The sequence below is a fragment of the Schistocerca nitens genome, chromosome 1, assembly GCF_023898315.1.
Source record: "Schistocerca nitens isolate TAMUIC-IGC-003100 chromosome 1, iqSchNite1.1, whole genome shotgun sequence".
In the NCBI taxonomy this organism is placed as follows: Eukaryota; Metazoa; Arthropoda; class Insecta; order Orthoptera; family Acrididae; genus Schistocerca; species Schistocerca nitens.
Genome location: NC_064614.1, coordinates 273060771 through 273083439, shown reverse-complemented (window position 1 = coordinate 273083439; position 22669 = coordinate 273060771).

The window sequence follows — 22669 nt, the reverse complement described above, 5'->3', positions numbered from 1 at the left end:
CCGAAAAGCCATATTGGTGTGAAGCGAAACCCCTGTATTCTCCTAAAGTTACTGTGTGGGCTGCAGTATGCAGCAGAGGCATTATTGGCTCTTTTTTCATTCGAGAAACTGTCACTAGTGCACGCTATGTTGCAATTTTGGAACAATTTGTCGCCACACAGCAAGCGTTAGAGGATCGACCAGGTACTGAATGGTTTATGCAAGATGGAGCCCGACCACATCAGACCGAACAAGTGTTTCGCTTTCTTGAGGAATACTTCGGGAATCGAGTCATTGCTTTGGAATATCCCAAATTTACTGGTGCAGGCATGGATTGGCCTCCATATTCGCCGGATTTGACTCCTTGTGACTTTTTTTGTGGGGCACAGTGAAGGAACGGTCTACCCGAAGCATCCCGCCACACTGGACGAGCTTGAATCGGCGATCTCTGTGGCATGTGAATCCTTTTCGGTTGAGACACTACGAAATGTGATGGCGAATTTCATTCTTCGTTTGCGCCACCTCTGTAGTGCCAATGGTGAACATTTTGAAAACATTGTGATGTGATTGTTTGCAAAGATTGTTTTCATACGATTATTTCACTTATGTATGTTGATATGAGCTGTACAGCGTACAGCGCCATCTGTTAGCAGCTTTTGTAACTATTATTTCAAACTGCTGTATAAACTTCTTACAGCTTTCACAATAAACATACCGTTTACTACATTCCTCTATCGATCTTTGTTTTCGAGATATTTAATTTTGAAATCAGGGAGCCCTTTTCTGGACACCCTGTAGATATGTTGTCACCAGCTTTGAAGTAGCAATTTAAGTCAATTCTTTCAGAAGTAATTTAACTGTTACTAAAATGAATTTAAGTTATTATTATTAATTGTCAATGTTTTATTTGGAATCAAGATGGATGTAAGCTGTGAGATTATGATGTATCTCAATGGCCACCATCTTTAAATTAATAGTTACGTATCAATAAAAATAGAATAACTGAAAATTAAGTGAAAGTAGTCTAAAAAAAATTTGAAACTGTGAGTGAATCAACAGTGCAAACAGATAATTTTAGATCCACAAAAATAAATTTAAAGCCTTGCTTTAAAGCTATATAGTCTTGTGACAATCTTTCATTGTCATGATTCTGAAATTATTTTTTATACAATCCTTTGACTTTACGTTTTTACTCAAAATTATTTAAACAAATTGAGAAGTAATATAGGATTCAGTTTCTTACTTTATACAATTATTTTAGCAAATGCTTTAGAAAAAAACTGGATCTGTTCAATAATTAGATGTTAGAAGATGACTGCAGAATGATAATTAGGTAGGTTCTTCATGTCTCCAGTGAAATGGAATTAATTTGTTATTACCACATTGCTTGCAGTAGCCATTTTCCCTGAAAGGGTGTTGGCTCGAAATTCCATCTTAGATAAGTATTGGATGTTCTAGCTGTTCAAAACCAACAATTTCTGGAGACTACTTTAGGGCGCAAACGCCAACATTCATTCACATAAACACCGTTTTAGCACTCACAGAATTTTGACATTGCCATATACAGAGCAACAACATACAACAATCATGATAGTCTGTTTCTGGCTGCTTTCTTTTCTCATTTTGTTCTTTCCATTTCCCACATCACTTGTGCCAAGGTCATTCATACAATCACATGTTGAAAACCCAAAGTGGATTCCCAACTTTCTTAGGTACACTGTCACAAGGAATTTACAGTTTTTAAGAACCTATGAATATTATAGTCTATAAGATTATAAAAAACATTCCTTACAGTGCTTCAAAATATCTACTACTTAATTTACTTTTTACAGATTGTCAAAGACGCTTAAAACAGCCATGCAAATAGCTAATTATAATGTAATTTTGAAAATTTCGATATTTTTATGTATCGATTTTAGTAGCCACTGTTTAATTGAAAAAATTATTATATTTTTTTGGTGAAATTTATGCTATTATGTTACATATGCCCCACATTTCTTAGAACCATCCTTTAAGAAACACTTCAAAGAAATATTTCTTTGGACAACATGGAATCATTAGTTACTTTAAATCATGTCACATTTTCCAAGGCAATATACAAGGAAAAAAAACATATTAACTAATACTTTTTAAATGTAACATGTATGTTTGTCATTATATAATGTGAAATTTTGTACACAGAAGTTATTTATTACTTACTTAATGGAGTGTCCAGTATAATTTTCAAATTGAAACCTACTTAGTAATTTACTAAGTGACTGCTCTTTTTACTTATTTATTAACACAACTAATTTAAAAAATTAATAATTATTTTGATAATTTTTAAGAGAGCAATGTGCCCTAGAGTGTCCCTTGCTCACACTTCATTTTTTTTCTTTATCTCATACTGCATTCAGTGAATCTTTTATCACTCTCTTTGACATCCACTTTCTCACTGTTTTGTGAGTCCTTCTTCACAACTCACTTTCTTGTTTTTCATAGTTAAGGTAGTTTTATAAAAGCACAGTGCTTTTTTTATAGTTTATGTGGAATGTGGTTTTCTCTGAAACTTGTAAAACTGTATTTAGACTTTGCCTTTTATCATTAACATAACATACAAAATTATTATCTTCAAGGAACAATAACTAATTTAATTATTATTGTTTTGTGTATTTTAAATACTTTTATCCTTCTGACTATGTTTTGCATGTGTTCATCTTTGTTTTAACAAAGACAGTGGCAATGGCAGTCAACAGAGATGGACAGCCAGAAAGTGTAAAACTAGGAGACCACCAACTAGAGTGTGTGGACAGTTTTCCTTACCTTGGAGGTGTTATCTCCAGTGATAATTTGGTCAGAAATGAAATCACCTACAGAGTGCAAGACGGATCTGAATTCTACCAACAAGTAAGATCACTTTCATGGGATGACTTGACTCCAAAACTGGCCAAACTGATGATGTTTAATAGCTATTTTATACCAATATTGACCTATGGTATTGAAACATGTACCCTCACAAAAAGAGAATCATCAGGACTGCAAGCATCAGAGATGGAATTTCTTAGATCCACCATCCAGAAGACCAAGATGGACAAGTTAAGGAATGAGGAGGTGAGGAAAGAAGCCGTAATAAAGGCATCCCTATTAGATCGAATTGGCGCATCTAGACTTCGATGGTACAGGCGTGTAATGAGAATGGAGCCAATTAGAACAGCCAAAATAAATTTGGAAAGACAGGTAGATGGGAAAACACCTCAAAGAAGACCGCAAACCCGATGGATGGACTTGACTAAGGCTGATCTAGTGACCAGAGGATGGACAGTGGATGATGTTCTCTGTGAACAGGTGTATTTGAACAGGACAAAGTGGAAGAAACTTATTACCTTTACCTGGAAAACTGGAACTGTTAAATGATGATGATGAATCTTTGTTTTAACTCTTGGTTCAGATTTTCTCAAATTTATTATGCTTCTTATACCTAGATTCTTTCTTGAAACTGGATATTCTAAAAAATAAGTATTATCATGAGATTGCCAAGTTTGTAAGGTCAATTAAAAATAAATTCCAATTTGCTAATTTCGTGTTAAAATTTCACTTTATTTCTCATGAGTCTTACTGAGAACCAAATCTCCTATTCTGAAATTTGAAAATTTCATATTTTCGTCATGCCAACAAATCTTATCTTCAGCTTGTTTTGCCTTCTTGTTTGGAAGGAGACGGTTTTTTTCTCATCTAGAGTGATTTCCTTACCTGGAGGAAAATCTGGCAAGTTTTTCACTAGACTCTTTGATTTCAACCTTTTTACTGTCGAGGGCAGAGTCTCTTCTAGGTCATTACCAGTCGTGTCCTGCTGGAATTTCCTATTCAACCAAACATGTATTTGACAAAGTTCCCTAACACAAATAATGTCGTCTAAATTGTGCTTATTGATACCTTCCACTGTAATAAACCCCTTCTTCAGTACTTTCGATTGTTTCTCTTTCTTATGCACAATCTCCATTTCTCGTCCTCTCTCTATACCCTGGACTGTTTAAATATTTTCTACTTCACCTGCCTCCTTAACAATTGTTCCTTCTCTAACACCATGTGTCTGTACTCTGGTGCTTACCCTTTCATTGTCTCAGTTGCTAAAATATTGTCCAACAAGACTGTCCTCTTCCTTTGTGCTCCTATCTTCATGCTGATAGTATTTTCACTTTCGTCCTTTCTTGGGAAAGTTTCTTTTTTCCGCATCCGACAGACCCAAAATTTGCAAGGACGTTAGTTTTCTTCATTCTGTGTCCCCTACAATCATTGAAGTTATCTCTACGATGGTTACCAAAATCTCCTCTACTTCGTCCTCTCATCATATTTATTTGGTGGCCATTGTGGCTTCCTCTTCCAAGTCCATTCTGGTTCCTAAAAGTTCGTTGGTCACATGTATCATGCCACAGATCTTCGTCTCCTACTTTCTGTTAAGTCAACCATTTTGTGATAGTTGCCGGCTTAAAGTTTCGAATCATCAGACAGTTTCTTCCATAACTCTTACTCTATCTCTGATTCTGAACGTCCATCTTTCAAATATTCCAACCTCTTAAACAAGGGCTCACAGCAGTTCTTCATGATACTACATCCATGATTGTTTGGTATTTTTATACGACGAAGAACTCTCTCTACAACTTATCTTGTTTGTGAACACACGAAAACTTCTCTAAAAACTTCTCTTTTAACTGAAATAACGCCATATTCGACGTGTCTCAGTTCAACTCCCATGTTTTTGCACTTCCAGTCATAGCATCAATTGCTAAACTGACCTTTTCCCGATCTTTCATGTCCTTTGACAGCATTCGTTCTCAGTTCTTTATTAAATCCGCCAGATGGCAACCCAATTTTTGTGTTTGAGGTTTGTATTTTTCCTCTTTATTCAATAGCTGTGATTTTTGCATAACCAGAGAAGTACTACTAGCTTTATTTTGTACTCAATGGAGTGCACCAAATAAGAACTGAACTCCAAAAGCACACACCATATTATGTGACAATAGGTGGCTCATATGATGGTCAACAGTAAATCTGCTCTGGTTGTGGGCAGGAGGGCCATGTCCGAATTGATTGTCTTCAGCGACGTCTCGTACAGTTACTGCGGGACATCCAGCATCAGCCACAGCAGATGACATCGCTGCTACGGAGCGAAGTCGGCGTCGCGCATGACAGGCCATTGCCCATAGACTCTATGAGTATCTCCCCCGATACCACATCACTGATGGCGCAAATGACCTTGTCACACCATCAGCCAGACGACTCACGACAGCTGCGGTCCTACCATGCTCCAGTCGAACCCATATTAGATATGGAGGCGGATCCGCAAGAGGAACGCACTTAACAGCATCCCTCAGCAGACGTGGAGGATCCACCACGAAAACAGCGGTCGAAGAAGCGAAAGAAGAGGCGGCTGTCCACAGAAGACGAACATCACAACCGAGGCGATGAACAAGATAGTGGGAACGATCATGATTCATTTCCACCGACTGGCCAGGACGACGTCACACCCGTAGTGTCTGAGCTACAGACCATGGAGAAGCCGGAATATCAGAGACGCCGTGGATACAATTATGCAACAGGATGAAGTCCAACCTGAAGATGAATGCCCACCAACAGTGAGAGTCCTTACCAATGCATTAGGAGATTGGGCACAAGAAATGGAACAAAGTAATGAGGTACAGGATGTCGACATTCAGTTATTGGCTCCCACTGACAACGAGTTGGGAAGGAACCTTGTCCATGGTGGCCAATGAGGCCGTATCGTGTGGTCCCGGTCCAGGAAGAATACTCCATAGATAGCTGATTCCTAGGTGCGTCAGGCGCTTCAGTCTGGAGTCGCGCGACCGCTACGGTCACAGGTTCAGATCCTGGCTAAGGCATGGATGTGTGTGGTGTCCTTAGGTTGGTTAGGTTTAAGTAGTTCTAAGTTCTAGGTGACTGATGACCTCAGATGTTAAGTCCCATAGTGCTCAGAGCCATTTGAACCTAGGTGCGTGACTTCCCAGCAGGTTCCATGGAATACTACTCTCAGACAGGGACGTTAAAATGGATATAAGAACGGAATTGGATATTTATCTTTGTGAAAGTAAGGGCGTACGAAGTTTGAATGAATGTATCAAAGCAAAGTGATGGAACATAGTCTTTGCTATAATATCTTTGAGTGACGAACTATAAAAATCACGGACATTTTAATTGCTGTAATTGCTGAGAGTAATTGTCGGATCAACCTTCCTTTTCCCCATACACAAAACACAATCATTCAAGATCATTTAATTATTATTAAATGTTGTTAATAAAAAACTAAAGTGATTTCCATAATAGCGTGTGTATTAGTCAATGATAATCATAGGCAAGCTGCATACTGTATCTCTGGACGACGGAATGTTCGATTAAGATATATTACAAAGTTAACTTGTGACTTAAAAACTATTTAACATTTCGTTTCCAATAGGACAGAAATAGTACAACATCAGAAACAGTGTGAACAACTCGTAACGTCGGAAATAGGAAGTTGAATAATAACTTGGTGAAAGGTGCTAGCTCAGAACTTATCATGATACAGCAGTCAGTGCGACTATGTTGCTCCCTTTTGGCCATCTTATTTGCAGTCACTCTTGAACCTGCACTACACGGCCTCAAAAGGCATCTTGAAGGCGACCAACTATTGACCGCCTGTTTCCAATGCCACACATCTGCTGACGACATCCTTCTTTGGGTCAAGGCAGGAGATGGAATCCAGGTGGCGCTGGGATGGCTTCAGCAGTATGGAACAGTGGCCGGTATTGTCATCAACATACGAAAGACCCAATGTATGGAAGTGGGCAGAGGGCTGCCACTACAGACAGCAGTGCCCATCACCAAAGTCACCACTCTCAAGTGTTCGGGAGTGGTATTCCATGGAAACATACGACTTACAGCGGCTGATAGTTATAGATGGCTACTGCGACAGATTCGCACATCAGTACGACAACACACACTGCATGCCACAGATGTGTTCCAGTGGGCACGTTATGTCAACGTCTATTTGTCACCAAAAATCATTTGGCACACATACTGCCGTTGCCCACAACGCTCGCATCAAGACTACAGTCGGCCTTCGGACATTTCGTAAGTGCTAACCTCCTCTTCAAAGTCCGCTACAATACCTTCACGCTGCCACCGAGAGGAGGAGGCATCGGACCCATAAACGTGAGGAACAGGGAGCGTGTATTATTTCTTAGTACTATGCAATGCTATTAGAGAACACTTAATGGGTGCTATAATCAAAACGTGGCTCCCCATTCACTCTGTCCACCAGTCATTGTTGGGTACATCACGGCACTGTTCGCACACCTTCAGGATTTCTTTGACGATTACAGTTACATTCCGGACAGTTTACCAGAGACCAGGGTGCCCACAACGAAACACATCTATCGAAGCTTCCTTCAGCAACAATCTAACAATGTGGTCGGACAGAAGTATCTAGCGATACAGTGGCATAGAATACGGAAAGCAGTTCATCTTGTGGTATGTAGTGCTGAACCGCAGGTTCCCGAACCGTCAACGACTGCGCTCTATATACCAGGTCAACACGTCGATATGCCCCCACTGCGCGGTCGTCGACTCCGACGAGCACCGTTTGGTTTGTGCCAAGGCAATCGACTGTTGGCGTCTGAGGAAAATGCCGACCTTTTTACTGCGTACGGCGCACACAGCGATCAAAGTTAACGACCTACTGTTCCTGGACAAAGTATTCTTTCCCACGCCAGGACAAACACCGTAAACTGGATACACGGGATGGCGATGCATTATCTGTACCGCACCGATGACAAGAACATCATAGAGTTCTGATACATACTGCAAGAGCAACATGTGATCTTGCGGCGACACGTGAAATATAAGAGGTGCGACAATAAAGCAGAGAGACTGATGTGAAAAAAAAACGTTGCTTACCGGTTTAGTCAAGTTTAGTGTTGTCTTCTTCAAAGCAGTTCCCTTCTGATTGCACACACTTTTTCCAGCGCTTCTGCCATTGATGGCAACATTTCTGGAACTCATCTTCTGTAATATCCTCCAAGACCCTCGTCACAGCTTTTTGAACATCTTGTATTGTTTGAAAATAGTGCCCCTTGACCGCCGTTTTGACTCTTGGAGATAGAAAAAAGTCTGGTGAATAAGGTGGCTGTGGTAGTACTGAAATTTGTTTTGAGGTTAAAAATTACTGTACTGACAGAGAAATATGGGATGGCGCATTATCGTGATGCAGAATCCAATTATCATCAATGTTGGCACAGACACAAAGAACTCTTTTACGAAGTCTTTCTAAAATTTCTTTGTAGTAATATTGGTTAACTTTTTGTCCAGGAGGCATCCACTCTTTATGAACAATTCTCTTGGAATCAAAGAAGCACACAAGCATGCATTTCACTTTTGACTTTGACATGTGAGCTTTTTTTGGTCTGGGTGATCCTTTTGAGCACCATTGCGAACTTTGCCATTTTGTCTCTGGATCATACTGAAAAAACCAACTTTCATCACCAGTGATAATACAGCTTAACAATTCTGGATTGATTTCCGTTTGCTATAACAGATCGGCTACCACATTTTTCCGTGTTTCTTGCTTTAGCGGTGTGAGATTTTTGGGGACCATTTTTGCACAAATCTTTGTCATACCAAGATCTTCAGTTATTATTAGACGAACTGTTTCTCGATTGATGTTCAGTTCTTCTGCAATCATTTTCGCGATAATCTTCGATCAGATCGTAAGTTGTCGCCGCGTTTTCACCCAATTTAACACAAAAAGAAATGGCATACCATTGCGCAATATTCGGTTCCATTTCCGTGACGAGAGACACAAATACATGTTAACTTATTACAGCGCAGCTCACGACTGAGCAGTTGCATCGATGTGCCACTTGGACTAGAAGCAGCTTATAGACCAAGGTCAAAGATATTGTGCCTACACAAGCCTGCAGGGTTGCCACATCTTTCAAAGAAAATCAGTCTCCTGCTCGAAAATTGTTTTTAATCTAACATCTATTTTTTCATCACTGGTCAAATTATTTAATTTATGTGACATTTTTTAAAAGAGAACCACATGTATTTGCATGAAGTTTTAGTGTATTTCAAGTTATTTGACTACTAACTAATTTTAATGAAGTTTAATTATTAGAACAAACATATTTATAACTATTGACAAGGAAACAAAGAGGTGCATAGAGTTTTCCTGAAAATATATGCCTGTCGTGATTTGCGAAATCCCTAATACATGCATTCTGGTAAGGTACTGGGAACTACTTTGCACCTCGACGCTTCGAGCTGCAGACACAAAGGCAGGCCCTATATGAGAATTAACGTGTGTGGCGGTGAGACGTTGCTAATGCAGCAAGAACGAATAGTGTAGGTGCAAATTTTTTGAATACCACAGATTTTACACTTGTACTACAAAAATAAATGTGACTCCCTGTTCTTCGACTACTGCAGATAGTGAATGTCATGACTATTTGATGCGTCGCATTGTCCACGACCCATCCTGCAAGGCACGAACACTAACTACTTACCTACACTGACTTCTTATGGCTAGCACCTCCACACAGATACATTAAAGTGCGCGTCATATATCTTGGCGGCCGAGTTTAGGTTCGTTCTGCGCATCTGACGTCAAAACATACAGTCAGCCAATGAACAGAGAACGACGTTGCCAGATCTCGACTGTAGTACAGAGCACGGACGAGTGTCTTCAGTTTTAGAAACGTTCAGTCATAAATAATGTAATAGAACAAAAGCAATGTCTTGATAGCAGACTTTGTTTTTTGAAAGTTTGGAAAAAACATTCTTAATGCCAATTGCTTCATTTTCTATTAATTAATTAAACCAACCAAACAAGCAATAAGACTTAATTCAGGCGATAGCAAGGAAAGGTGTTTGTATCAATTTCACGAACCACTTTTTCGCAATAAAGAACAGCAGTAATTGTTTATTTCCTATTGTACTTCGACGAAGTGCGAGTAATTCATAGGCATACCAACAGTGTTTGTCAGAATTTTGCGTGACATGTTAGAGTTCTTATGGAGAGTTGTTGTATGTAGAGCTGCAATAGCGTAATGGTTATGCCGTTGGATTCGAAGGCGTTAGGGAACGAGTTCAAACCATGTGCGATACTAAATATTTTTTTTTATTTTAAAACAATATCGAAGTGTCTTACTTCACGAATTTTATTCGTTTGAACGCAGTTTTTTGAAATTTCCTAGTGCTTTGTCTCTTCATTAACCCTTTCGCTGCTGCAGTCACGTGCTCCCCGCACAGCGCGATTTTGTCATCACTGCACTGCTCGCCTGTGCAGACACATGGTGTTTCCACTGCTTTGACACACTTATCATTCGATTTCACAAAAACTATTTGGCCCAAAAATTAGATTTTTACACATCTTCTTGACTGATACCTTCCCCCCATAAATGACTTAATTTTGTTTCGATGTTCAACCCAGTTATTGTGCAGCATTAAATGTAATAAACCATTGCACGAAATTTTGAAGAGTTTGCAGAGGTAAAAGTCCATAGCGTATACTTTCCGTGTGGTCGATTTTAGTTGCAACAATGTTGAGAATGAAATGTGGACAAGGTACCTAAATTTCATATAAAATTTACTGTATAACAATATCTCATTTAATTTAAGTACCACGTAGGTGTCGTATGTAATATTGAGAAATATTCCGTCTTTCGCGACTGTAATAAATGTTTTATTTACACCGGGCGCGTTTGGCTTTATTTTAAAGCACTTCAGTCTGTCAAAGGAAGTGGGGGGGGGGGGGGGGAAGGTATCAGTCAAGAAGATGTGTAAAAATCTAATTTTTGGGCCAAATAGTTGTTGTGGAATCGAATGATAAGTGTGTCAAAGCAGTCGGAAACACTATGTGTCAGCACAGGCGATCAGTGCAGTGACAAAATCGCGCACAGCGCGGAATGCGGGGAGCACGTCTCTGTAGCAGCGAAAGGGTTAATGCGGCCGTGGTGGCTTTACTTCATAAACTGCGCGCTCCCCCCTAAACGTAAGCTTGCGAACTATACTGTACTATGGCGCTGTTTCTCTTGGCGCGTGCGTCGTGTGTAACTGGCAACGCAGCAATCTCCCGCGTCTGGGCGGGCATGCGCGAGCCGCCAAGATAAAAGAATTCAACTATAGTTACATAACAGATGCTTAAACCTTCTCTTGCGATTTTCTCGGTATTGCAAGAGTAATGCGCTTTACTAGTTGTACATTAGGACATGTTGTTTTAATGGCCTACTAAAGATGTACAAAGTGTGAAGTAAATCCATGATCCCTGATGTGATATTTAGGGGTGAAACCAATGTCAGTTTGGTAGTTCCCGTAACCAGCAGCAGATGACAACACTTATCTCTACGCTTTTACGTTTGAGGATTAGCCCAATTTTCCGCGCATGTCTTCAGTTTATTCCCTACTATCCGTTCTTTGTAATTTAGTGTCAGATCTCTCGCTGATGCCTGTTACTTCGTTGTGGACATTTGTTAATTCACCTTTTACTGAAGAAATGGAAGTACTGAGTTCAGTAATCCTTTGGCTCCGTAAATTCAGTATAGTCAAATTCGCTTCTGTCTTATTCGATACGTTCTCATCTAACTCAGAGATTTGTGTCTTTAATTTGGTTGCCAGTTCCTGGTTCTCGGTTTTGAGTTTCCAAATTTTGATTTTCCGTTTCCAACTTCTGGATCTCAGTTTGGGTTGTTGTTGTTGTTGTGGTCTTCAGTCCTGAGACTGGTTTGATGCAGCTCTCCGTTCGGGTATGAGACCTAATATTAGTTTGCAGCATCCCCATATTAAAATTCATTTTAAGTCATGTTCATAGCCATGTTTTTGAACATTCCATTAATACGGTGGCAGAAGGTTGCTGTTCTGCTCAGATTGTTCGATTCTGTTCAGCGTTTTGCTCTATTTTGATCACTGCCGGTGTAGATTCGCACAATGGGGAGTAATCTCAGGCACATATCACAAGATAATGGTAGTGCCATCTGTTGGCAATTGCTTTCACTCTCTGCGCCCGTGCATGCGCCATCAGCAAGCTCTTCCTCATTGCTAACACTCTCTGGCTCCATCCAGTGGCACACCATATTACATGCTCCCGATCACTTCACAATTGCCGTTATGGGTGGGGCGCTGTGATCTGTTTCCGTACTCTGCTATTCGTTGTTCTGAAGGACGCGTCAGCGGTCTAGTCGCGCTCAATCATAATGTAATGTGGTTCCTGAACTGTACTTGGTGTACGGCAGCGGATAAAACAAACTTTAAACTGCATTGTGTTAACACATACTTCTGTCGCAAGACAACAGAAACGAACACAAGGAAAGTAACTTTTCTTTTATGGCCTAAAAATTCAGCAGAGCGTGTAGGAGACAACGGATTTTTGTTATACATTCACTTTCAATATGTTCTTTTATACGAAACCGTTGAAAATGAAAATAAAAAAGTTGTGTTACGATCTAAAAATTGAAGCGAACGTGTCATACGTTAGAAATTAATTCGTGCTCTTACAGAGACGAGTTCAAAATTAAAGTACAACTGTCGTTTTACGATCTAATAACTTGAATGTGTAGCAGATTAAAAAAAAAAACACGTTCGGTATTAATACGTGAATCTATAGGAAAGCGTAAGAAATGAAAATGAAATAGAGATTTCTGTGCGCGAACTAATAACTAAATACAGACGAACAAACACAGAACTGGATTTGCTATTAGATAATTTTACAGACTAGTGTGGAAAAATCAAATCTGTTTTATAATCTGACAGTTAACGCTATGCAGCTAGATGCTGCATCATAGATGTACACAATACCTTTAATCCATATAAGGGCTGAACGCTTTTGTACTGCAGGTACTGCTCTTACCATAGCTCTTTCTGACGGTATTAGCAAAGCTTTTACGTATTTATCGACAGAATTGAACTACGTTATTTATTAACACTTTTTCATTTGAGCGTACTCTCTGATAACGTATATTTCCATGATAACTAAATATTTCAGCAGTCGCCAAGAATACGCATAAATTGTAATATATTACAGTATCAGTATGACTTGACTGTACAGCGCCGAACGGCCTGGATCATTTCGGTATTGTTCAGTATTGTCGGGCGCCCTCGCTCATGTCTGCACGTAAACGAGGTTTAGTTCCTCGTTCTGCCATCGGCAGTTGTAAAATAGGTAATACGTAGTTAGTAAATCCAGTGAACGTGCTCTTAGTTATAATATAAATCACATTATAATCTTAAATTTTTAAAACTAATATGAATAATTAAACAAACTCACCAGTCAGGAAAGTTTGCGTCTGGTTTTGGCGGCAGAAAACTCGTTGATCATATCTTCATAGTTCAGACGGTTATCAGTTAGGAGGTCGGCTTCGATGTGAAGATTGGACGTCCAATCTCTCCTCCGACACGTAGAACGTAGATACGGTTTCAGTCTTTTAAGAGCCGAAAACGACCGTTCTGCTGAACAATTTGCCACACACAGAAATATTCTAAGAGCAATGTCAACATTCGGAAACACGGACTGTAACCTCTCTTTTCGTAAAAATTTACTCATTTCGACTGGTATATCAATAATCTCAGAAGATTTCAAAAGTTCCGCGAAATGTACACGTTCACTAGGGAAGTAAGGCTCTAAATCTGGAGTTTTGCTGCACGTTCAGCAATATCGTCGGATGAACTGTTCTAAAGGTTACTGAAAACTGTGTAGGAGTTCAACAGTTTTCTATAGCTTTCCTTCCTCCTCACTAATTCGGAGTACAAGCTGTCGAGTACTGGAAGAAATGTTTTGACTCTAAATTTTTCCCTTCCAGTCATAAAAGCTTCTTCAGAGTCCGCTTCTTCGTTACCCTGAAGTTTGAGTTTTCGTGCTCTTTTAGAGGTGCATTCATAGTCTGTATTAGTCACAACTCCATGGATTTATTTTCATAATAGTCGAATATGCCACAAATAGATGCAATAAATCCTACAAGTGATTCACATAATTCATGGACTATTTTAGTATCAATATTTACACTTTGCAATTTCAGGTTTACACTATTAAATCTCTGGAGTATGACCTTCCAAACTGTCATCATGAATACTGTTTCTAGTCTGCTGAGTTGATTCAATAAGGCTGAAGCCTCTTTTGGTACAAGTGGTTTTTTAAACGTATGATTGGCAATATGTGCGAGAGCATTGATAACGCCCTCCCAGTTTTCATATAGACTTACACACGCTTCCTCTCTTGCTGACCAACGTGTTTTTGTGAAACTCGAAATCAGGAACAATTTGCTTTTCTTCATTTTTTACCTTTGGTTTCGTCTGTATTTACTTCTTTTACAAATCTGCATCCGTACTACTTGAAGTCGAACCAGCAACATGTTTTGCGAAAAATTTATCTACTCTGCGAAGCGTTTTTGGAGCCTTGGTTTTTCGTTCTCGCCTTCCCTTCGATAATTTCCGAAATTCCGCCACACTTAATTTTGCACGTTTGCTTTTTCACTGTTATTCATGTTAAGGCACTTACAAAATTGTCAACCATCAGTGAAAACAAAAGAAAAAAATTATAAAAGGAAAGAGAGAAAGACTGTATCCAGTTCCAATCATACTACACCGCATATGCGCACAAAACTTTTTCCTTTAAACCCGTCACACGGGAACAAAGATTTTTCCTTTAAACATGGAGCGATGAACTGACCAACTCGGATTACTCGACGTAACTGTGCTATGAAAGAACGGCAACGCAGAATAATTTAATTCCATTGTCGCCTTTTTGTCAGTGAACAGTAGAAGCACACCTGCCAGTTGGAATTCGTCTCGTAAAGATAACGGGACAGTCCCTTTTTTATATGAATATATGAAGATGGTGGTCTTGCAGCTCGCGAGAATGAAATTACAATGAAATCCAGACCTTTAGCTGCTTAAAGGCGTTGATAAACATCAGCGGGGAGAGTTGAAAATGTGTGCCCCGAGCAGGACTCGAACCCAGGTCTCCTATTTACATGGCAGACGCTCTATCCGACTGAGCCATAGAGGACACAGGGGACAGGGTGACTGCAGGGACTTCTGGCACATTCCCCGTTACACCCACACTTCCAGCTTACTGTCCACACACTACATTTGTAGTGCCCTACCCACTATACTCACTACTCGCGGCAGTCAATTTACCGATTCCCATAAGAGTTCGGGCAATGTGATTGCATCCGCACTGAAGATAGCTGTTCTTTCGGACATGTCCGAATACACTCCTGGAAATTGAAATAAGAACACCGTGAATTCATTGTCCCAGGAAGGGGAAACTTTATTGATACATTCCTGGGGTCAGATACATCACATGATCACACTGACAGAATCACAGGCACATAGACTGACTGCGTGTGAGATCGCTCTCTAAGTTTTCATATATTTTTAGGTTCCAGATACATATTTTAACGGTTTTTGTGATAATATTTACTATATAAGTGACGTATTAGTGGTTTCTTCATTCAGCTCTGCCTTTCTTCTGTTGTGACGTGATATTTGTGAGTGTTTCGTATCGAGCAACTTAACCTCTTGCCTGTGTTTACATTCCGCGCTGACAAGTTGCAGCTGTAGCGGCGCATCGAAAGCTAAGTACTAATTAATTGTTTGTGCATAGTGATTTATTTAGGAACTTTAGTAGTCTTCAACCGGTGTTCGTGGTGTTTTCTGGTGAAATAATTTCAGAAGAACCTTTTGGGAACTGTTTACAGCTCGTTACTGTGTGATTAGACGTTTGATTCTCTTTCTGTATTAGTCTTTTGTTATATTCACATTTGTTGTTTATTAATACTGTTAATAATAGTAGTTACTTCCCTTGTAGAGTAAGTTTGTGATTATTGTAGTCAGGTTTTTAGCATCTTCTTATTGTAGTAGCGGAACTTAGAAAAAGTAAAATTTTACCATGAGTGAGAAGTGTGGGCTTTGCCGTAGGTTCGTGAGTAGTGGATTGCGGTGTGACACTTGTTCGAAGTATTTTCACTGGGGGGAATGCAGTGGGGAAGCCAGTGGGCATTCTGGTGAGATCCTCTCCTGGAACTGCAGGTTATGTAGCAAGAGTAAACTGATAGAGGAGCAGGAGCGTAAGATCTGTGCCCTTCAGGTGCAGTTGAAAAACGCACAGGAGGAGCTAGATAGGATGAGGAGGGAGAAGGGGGTTGGGGAATGGGAGCTGGCTGTTGGCAAGAGATCTGCTAGGAGAAGAAGATTTTCAGATAGTTTTACTATTGGTGTTTACAATAGATATGACCAACTGTCAGAGTCTAGTGGAGAGGAATCTCTAGTAGCTGTAGATGTAGGAAGTATGCAGCAGACCTCAGTAGTTACTGTGCCTAGAACAGTTGCAAAGTCGAAGAGGAAGAAGAAGGTTCTGTTGTTAGGTAGTTCACATGGCAGAGGTGTAGGCCAGCAGTTGCAGGAAGTGCTGGGAAGTGAGTACCAGGTCACCAGCATTGTGAAGCCTAATGCAGGGTTGGCTCAGGTGACTGTTAACATAGGGGGGTTATGTAGGGATTTTACTAAAGAGGATCAGGTAGTGATTGTGGGTGGGGCTGGTAATAGTATTGGTAGGGATGGGGACTATAACATAGATGGTGACCTGGAAAAGATAGCCACTCAGACTGGCAACACGAATGTGCATTTCGTGGAACTGTTTCAGCGTCACGATCGGCCTCATCTTAATACAGCCGTCAGGCGTAATAACATGAGACTTGGGGGTGCGCTGATGACAGAAAGCATGGGTCACATTTCAGTGGTGTCGGTGGAGTCTATCAGCAGGACGGGTTTCACTAGACACGGCCTGCACCTCAACAGGTATGGGAAGGGGAGGTTGGCAAAGCTTATAGGTGACAGCATAGGTGGGGTTGGTGGGATCACTCATGGGAAAATTCCTGCAGTAGTGTGTGTTAGAGCTGCACCTTTTTTAGATTGAAGTCAGCTGATAGGTATTCCTGCTTAAGGGAAGTCTCTCTAACAAGGGAATCACTTTTGACAAAGCTTAGGTATCCGAGTAATGAGGGAATTAGTATATTTCATCAAAATATACAAGGTATTAGGGATAAAGTTAGTGAACTGCTTATAGATGTTGACTCTGAAATTATTGGTATATCTGAACACTTCTTAAATAAGGAGATAATTCAGAGGCTTCCTTTACCAGGATACAGGTTGGCTGGCTGCTTTTCGAGGAGCTCTTTGCGGTGTGGGGGAGTAGCCATGTATGTGAAAAACGGCATCGCATTTGAGTCAATTGATGTTTCAAAGTACTGCACTGAAAAGGTGTTTGAATGTTGTGCAGGTGTGGTTAAATTTAACGGAGTTAAACTTGTAACTGTTGTTATTTATAGATCCCCAGACTCCGATTTCACAGCATTTTTGCTAAAGCTAGAGGAGGTTCTTGGTTCACTTTATAGGAAATACAAAAAGTTAGTTATATGTGGTGACTTCAATATTAATTGTATAAGTGATTGTGCAAGGAAGAGGATGCTGGTAGACCTCTTTAATTCATATAATCTTATGCAAACCGTATTCTTTCCAACGAGAGTGCAAGGGAACAGTAGAACAACCATAGACAACATTTTTGTTCATTCCTCATTACTAGAAGGGCATTCTGTTAGAAAAAAGGTGAATGGCCTTTCAGATCATGATGCGCAAATTTTAACTTTAAAAGATTTTTATGCTGCAACTCGTGTTAAATATAGTCATCAGCTGTTCAGGAAAGCTGATCCGGTTGCTGTAGAGACCTTTGTAAACCTTATAAAGGAACAAGAGTGGCAAGATGTTTATAGCGCTGAGACAGTAAACGATAAATATAATGCTTTTCTAAAGACCTTTCTCATGCTCTTTGAAAGTTGCTTTCCGTTACAACGTTTAAAACAGGGTACTAGCACAAACAGGCAGCCTGGGTGGCTGACTAGAGGGATAAGAATATCTTGTAGAACAAAGTGGCAATTGTATCAAAACGTTAGAAACAGTCAAAATCTAAATGCAGCAGCCCATTACAAACAGTATTGTAAGGTGCTTAAAAATGTTATTAGGAAGGCAAAAAGTATGTGGTATGCAGATAGAATAGCTAAGTCTCAGGATAAAATTAAAACCATATGGTCAGTCGTAAAGGAAGTTGCTGGTCTGCAGAGACAGGTCGAGGATATAGAATCAGTGCGTAGTGGGAATGTCCGTGTTACTGATAAGTCGCATATATGTACAGTATTTAATAATCACTTTCTGAATATAGCAGGTGAACTAAATAGAAACCTAATTCCAACAGGGAATCATATAGCGCTCTTAGAAAAAAGTGTTCCGAGACTGTTACCTGAAATGCTCCTCCATGATACTGACAAGAGGGAGATTGAGTTAATAATTAAATCACTAAAGACCAAGAACGGGGTATCTAGCAGAATACTGAAGTATTGTTCTATGTATGTTAGCCCAGTACTTAGCCATATCTGTAACTTTTCCTTTAGGAGTGGTCGGTTTCCTGATCGATTAAAATACTCGGTAGTGAAGCCACTTTATAAAAAGGGAGACATTGATAATGTTGACAATTTTAGACCTATTTCTATGCCATCGGTGTTTGCTAAAGTTATCGAGAAGGTTGTATATACAAGGTTACTGGAGCATTTAAATTCACATAATTTGCTGTCAAATGTTCAGTTTGGTTTTAGAAATGGTTTAACAACTGAAAATGCTATATTCTCTTTTCTCTGTGAGGTTTTCGACGGATTAAATAAAAGGTTGCGAACGCTAGGTGTTTTCTTTGATTTAACGAAGGCTTTTGACTGTGTTGACCACAAAATATTACTGCAGAAGTTGGAACATTATGGAGTAAGGGGAGTAGCTTACAATTGGTTCGCCTCTTACTTTAAGAACAGAAAGCAGAGGGTAATTCTCCGCAATATTGAGAGTGGTAGTGATGTTCAGTCCCAATGGGGCACTGTTAAGTGGGGCGTTCCCCAAGGGTCGGTGCTGGGGCCACTGCTGTTTCTTATTTATATAAATGATATGCCTTCTAGTATTACAGGTGATTCAAAAATATTTCTGTTTGCTGATGACACCAGCTTGATAGTGAAGGATCTTGTGTGTAATATTGAAACAGTAACAAATAATTTATTTCATGAAATAAGTTCGTGGCTTGTGGAAAATAATTTGATGCTAAATCACAGTAAGACTCAGTTTTTACAGTTTCTAACTCACAATTCAACAAGAACTGACATTTTAATCAGACAGAATGGGCATGTTATAAGCGAGACGGAACAGTTCAAGTTCCTAGGCGTACGGATAGATAGTAAGCTGTTGTGGAAAGCCCATGTTCAGGATCTTGTTCAGAAACTAAATGCTGCTTTATTTACCATTAGAACAATATCTGAAATAAGTGACACTTCAACACGAAAAGTAGTCTACTTCGCATATTTTCATACGCTTATGTCGTATGGTATTATTTTTTGGGGTAATTCTTCTGATTCAAAAAGGGTATTTTTGGCTCAAAAACGGGCTGTTCGAGCTATATGTGGTGTAAGTTCGAGAACCTCTTGTCGACCCCTATTCAAAAATCTGGGAATTCTGACATTGCCCTCACAGTATATATTTTCTTTAATGTCGTTTGTTGTTAGCAATATTAGCCTATTCCCAAGAGTTAGCAGCTTTCACTTAGTTAATACTAGGCAGAAATCAAATCTGCATGTAGAATGCAGTTCCTTGACTCTTGTGCAGAAAGGAGTGCAGTATTCTGCTGCATCCATTTTCAATAAGCTACCACAAGAACTCAAAAATCTTAGCAGTAGCCCAAACTCTTTTAAGTCTAAACTGAAGAGTTTCCTCATGGCTCACTCCTTCTATTCTGTCGAGGAGCTCCTGGAAGAGCTAAAAAATTAAGCAAATTCCAGTGTTACATTGTTGATTGTCTTCATTTAAACTTATGACTTGTCACCTGAATATGTTTTTTTTTCTATATTTCATTTTATCTGTTTCTAATATCGTGTTATAATTTCATGTATTGACTCGTTCCATGACCATGGAGATTTCTCCTTAATTTGGTCCCACGGAACAATAAATAAATAAATAAATAAAAAATAAATAAAATAGACACAGGCAACAGAGCATGCACAATGTCGGCACTAGTACAGTGTATATCCACCTTTCGCAGCAATGCAGGCTGCTATTCTCCCATGGAGACGATCGTAGAGATGCTGGATGTAGTCCTGTGGAACGGCTTGCCATGCCATTTCCACCTGGCGCCTCAGTTGGACCAGCGTTCGTGCCGGACGTGCAGATCGCGTGAGACGACGCTTCATCCAGTCCCAAACATGCTCAATGGGGGACAGATCCGGAGATCTTGCTGGCCAGGGTAGTTGACTTACACCTTCTAGAGCACGTTGGGTGGCACGGGATACATGCGGACGTGCATTGTCCTGTTGGAACAGCAAGTTCCCTTGCCGGTCTAGGAATGGTAGAACGATGGGTTCGATGACGGTTTGGATGTACCGTGCACTATTCAGTGTCCCCTCGACGATCACCAGTGGTGTACGGCCAGTGTAGGAGATCGCTCCCCACACCATGATGCCGGGTGTTGGCCCTGTGTGCCTCGGTCGTATGCAGTCCTGATTGTGGCGCTCACCTGCACGGCGCCAAACACGCATACGACCATCATTGGCACCAAGGCAGAAGCGACTCTCATCGCTGAAGACGACACGTCTCCATTCGTCCCTCCATTCACGCCTGTCGCGACACCACTGGAGGCGGGCTGCACGATGTTGGGGCGTGAGCGGAAGACGGCCTAACAGTGTGCGGGACCGTAGCCCAGCTTCATGGAGACGGTTGCGAATGGTCCTCGCCGATACCCCAGGAGCAACAGTGTCCCTAATTTGCTGGGAAGTGGCGGTGCGGTCCCCTACGGCACTGCGTAGGATCCTACGGTCTTGGCGTGCATCCGTGCGTCGCTGCGGTCCGGTCCCAGGTCGACGGGCACGTGCACCTTCCGCCGACCACTGGCGACAACATCGATGTACTGTGGAGACCTCACGCCCCACGTGTTGAGCAATTCGGCGGTACGTCCACCCGGCCTCCCGCATGCCCACTATACGCCCTCGCTCAAAGTCCGTCAACTGCACACACGGTTCACGTCCACGCTGTCGCGGCATGCTACCAGTGTTAAAGACTGCGATGGAGCTCCGTATGCCACGGCAAACTGGCTGACACTGACGGCGGCGGTGCACAAATGCTGCGCAGCTAGCGCCATTCGACGGCCAACACCGCGGTTCCTGGTGTGTCCGCTGTGCCGTGCGTGTGATCATTGCTTGTACAGCCCTCTCGCAGTGTCCGGAGCAAGTATGGTGGGTCTGACACACCGGTGTCAATGTGTTCTTTTTTCCATTTCCAGGAATGTAGATAAGGCTTACCGGCCAATGACCTTCTTCAGTGCAGATGCAATCACATTGCCCGAACTCTTATGGGAATCGGTAAATTGACTGCCGCGAGTAGTGAGTATAGTGGGCGGGGGCACTCAGTCGGCTGTTAGTCGTGTTGTGAAGCGGACGTGCGCGGGGCTCTGTGCAGCGCTCCGCCAGCGGGCCGTTGTTTACTCGCGCGGGTAGTGGTATTGCAGTGTAAACGGATCACCTCGAACGACGATGGCGCTTTCTTATAGAAAGGCCACGATTAAAGTAACGTTTGATGCCCAGTACGCACGACCTAAGGCATACGAAGTAGAGCGTTTACTGCGTGAAGTAATGCATGTCGATCCACAGGGACTTACAAGTATACATCTTTCGATCGTCTCCAGCACAGTTTACCTGAAACTTGACGATGAAGCAGCGTGCGAAAGGCTTCATCGCCGTTTCGTTTCTACCACTCGGACGGAAACGTGGGTGTATTGACTGTCGGTCATGCACGACTCGGCGTTCGGAACATACAAATCTTCGAACTGCCTTTTGAAGTACCGGCCACGCTTGTCGTGAATGCGCTGCGGCCTTACGGGCAAGTACTAAGTCACATGGAAGAAAAGTGGCATACGTTCGAGACGTTTCCTGTACTGAATGGAGTGCGTCAGGTGCGAATCGAACTGCGTAAACACATCCCATCGTACGTGACTGTTGGTGGCTATCGAGCGATCGTCATTTATGACGGTCAACCGCGGACTTGTTTAGGGTGCGGGCAGGAAGGGCATGTACGCTCTGAATGCCTGCAGCGACGCTTCGTCCAGATACCACGTGCAGACAAGACACCTACATCGCAACTGACAACGATGAGGCAGCGAGGAACATGTCGGACGCGGACGTTGTTCCGTTCCAGTTGCCGGCCCCCGCGTGGACGGTTTCCGTGCCCACGACGACGCAGCCTCCATCGGAACCGTCGCCGTGTTCGACAGCAGTGACCACGTCTGCACCCCAGCCGTATGAGGGAGGAGAGCATCAGCAAATCGATTCGAGCTCGGACGCGGAGATGCGGCAGGTGCCTGCTGTTTGACGTGATCCACAGGAGGCGGACACTCGTTCCCGCAAGCAGAAGTCGCCCAAGTGAGGAAAGAAGAGGAGGCTGTTTGCAGGAAATGATTCGCGAGATGGTGGCACATTGCAGGAGGATGAGGAAAGTTCATCTGCAGCCATGGCTGTGGACCTCACACCAACGGTTCCTGGTTTGCTGCTGGCAACGTCCGCCCAAGGACAGAGCCAAGTTGACGATGCTCAGCTCA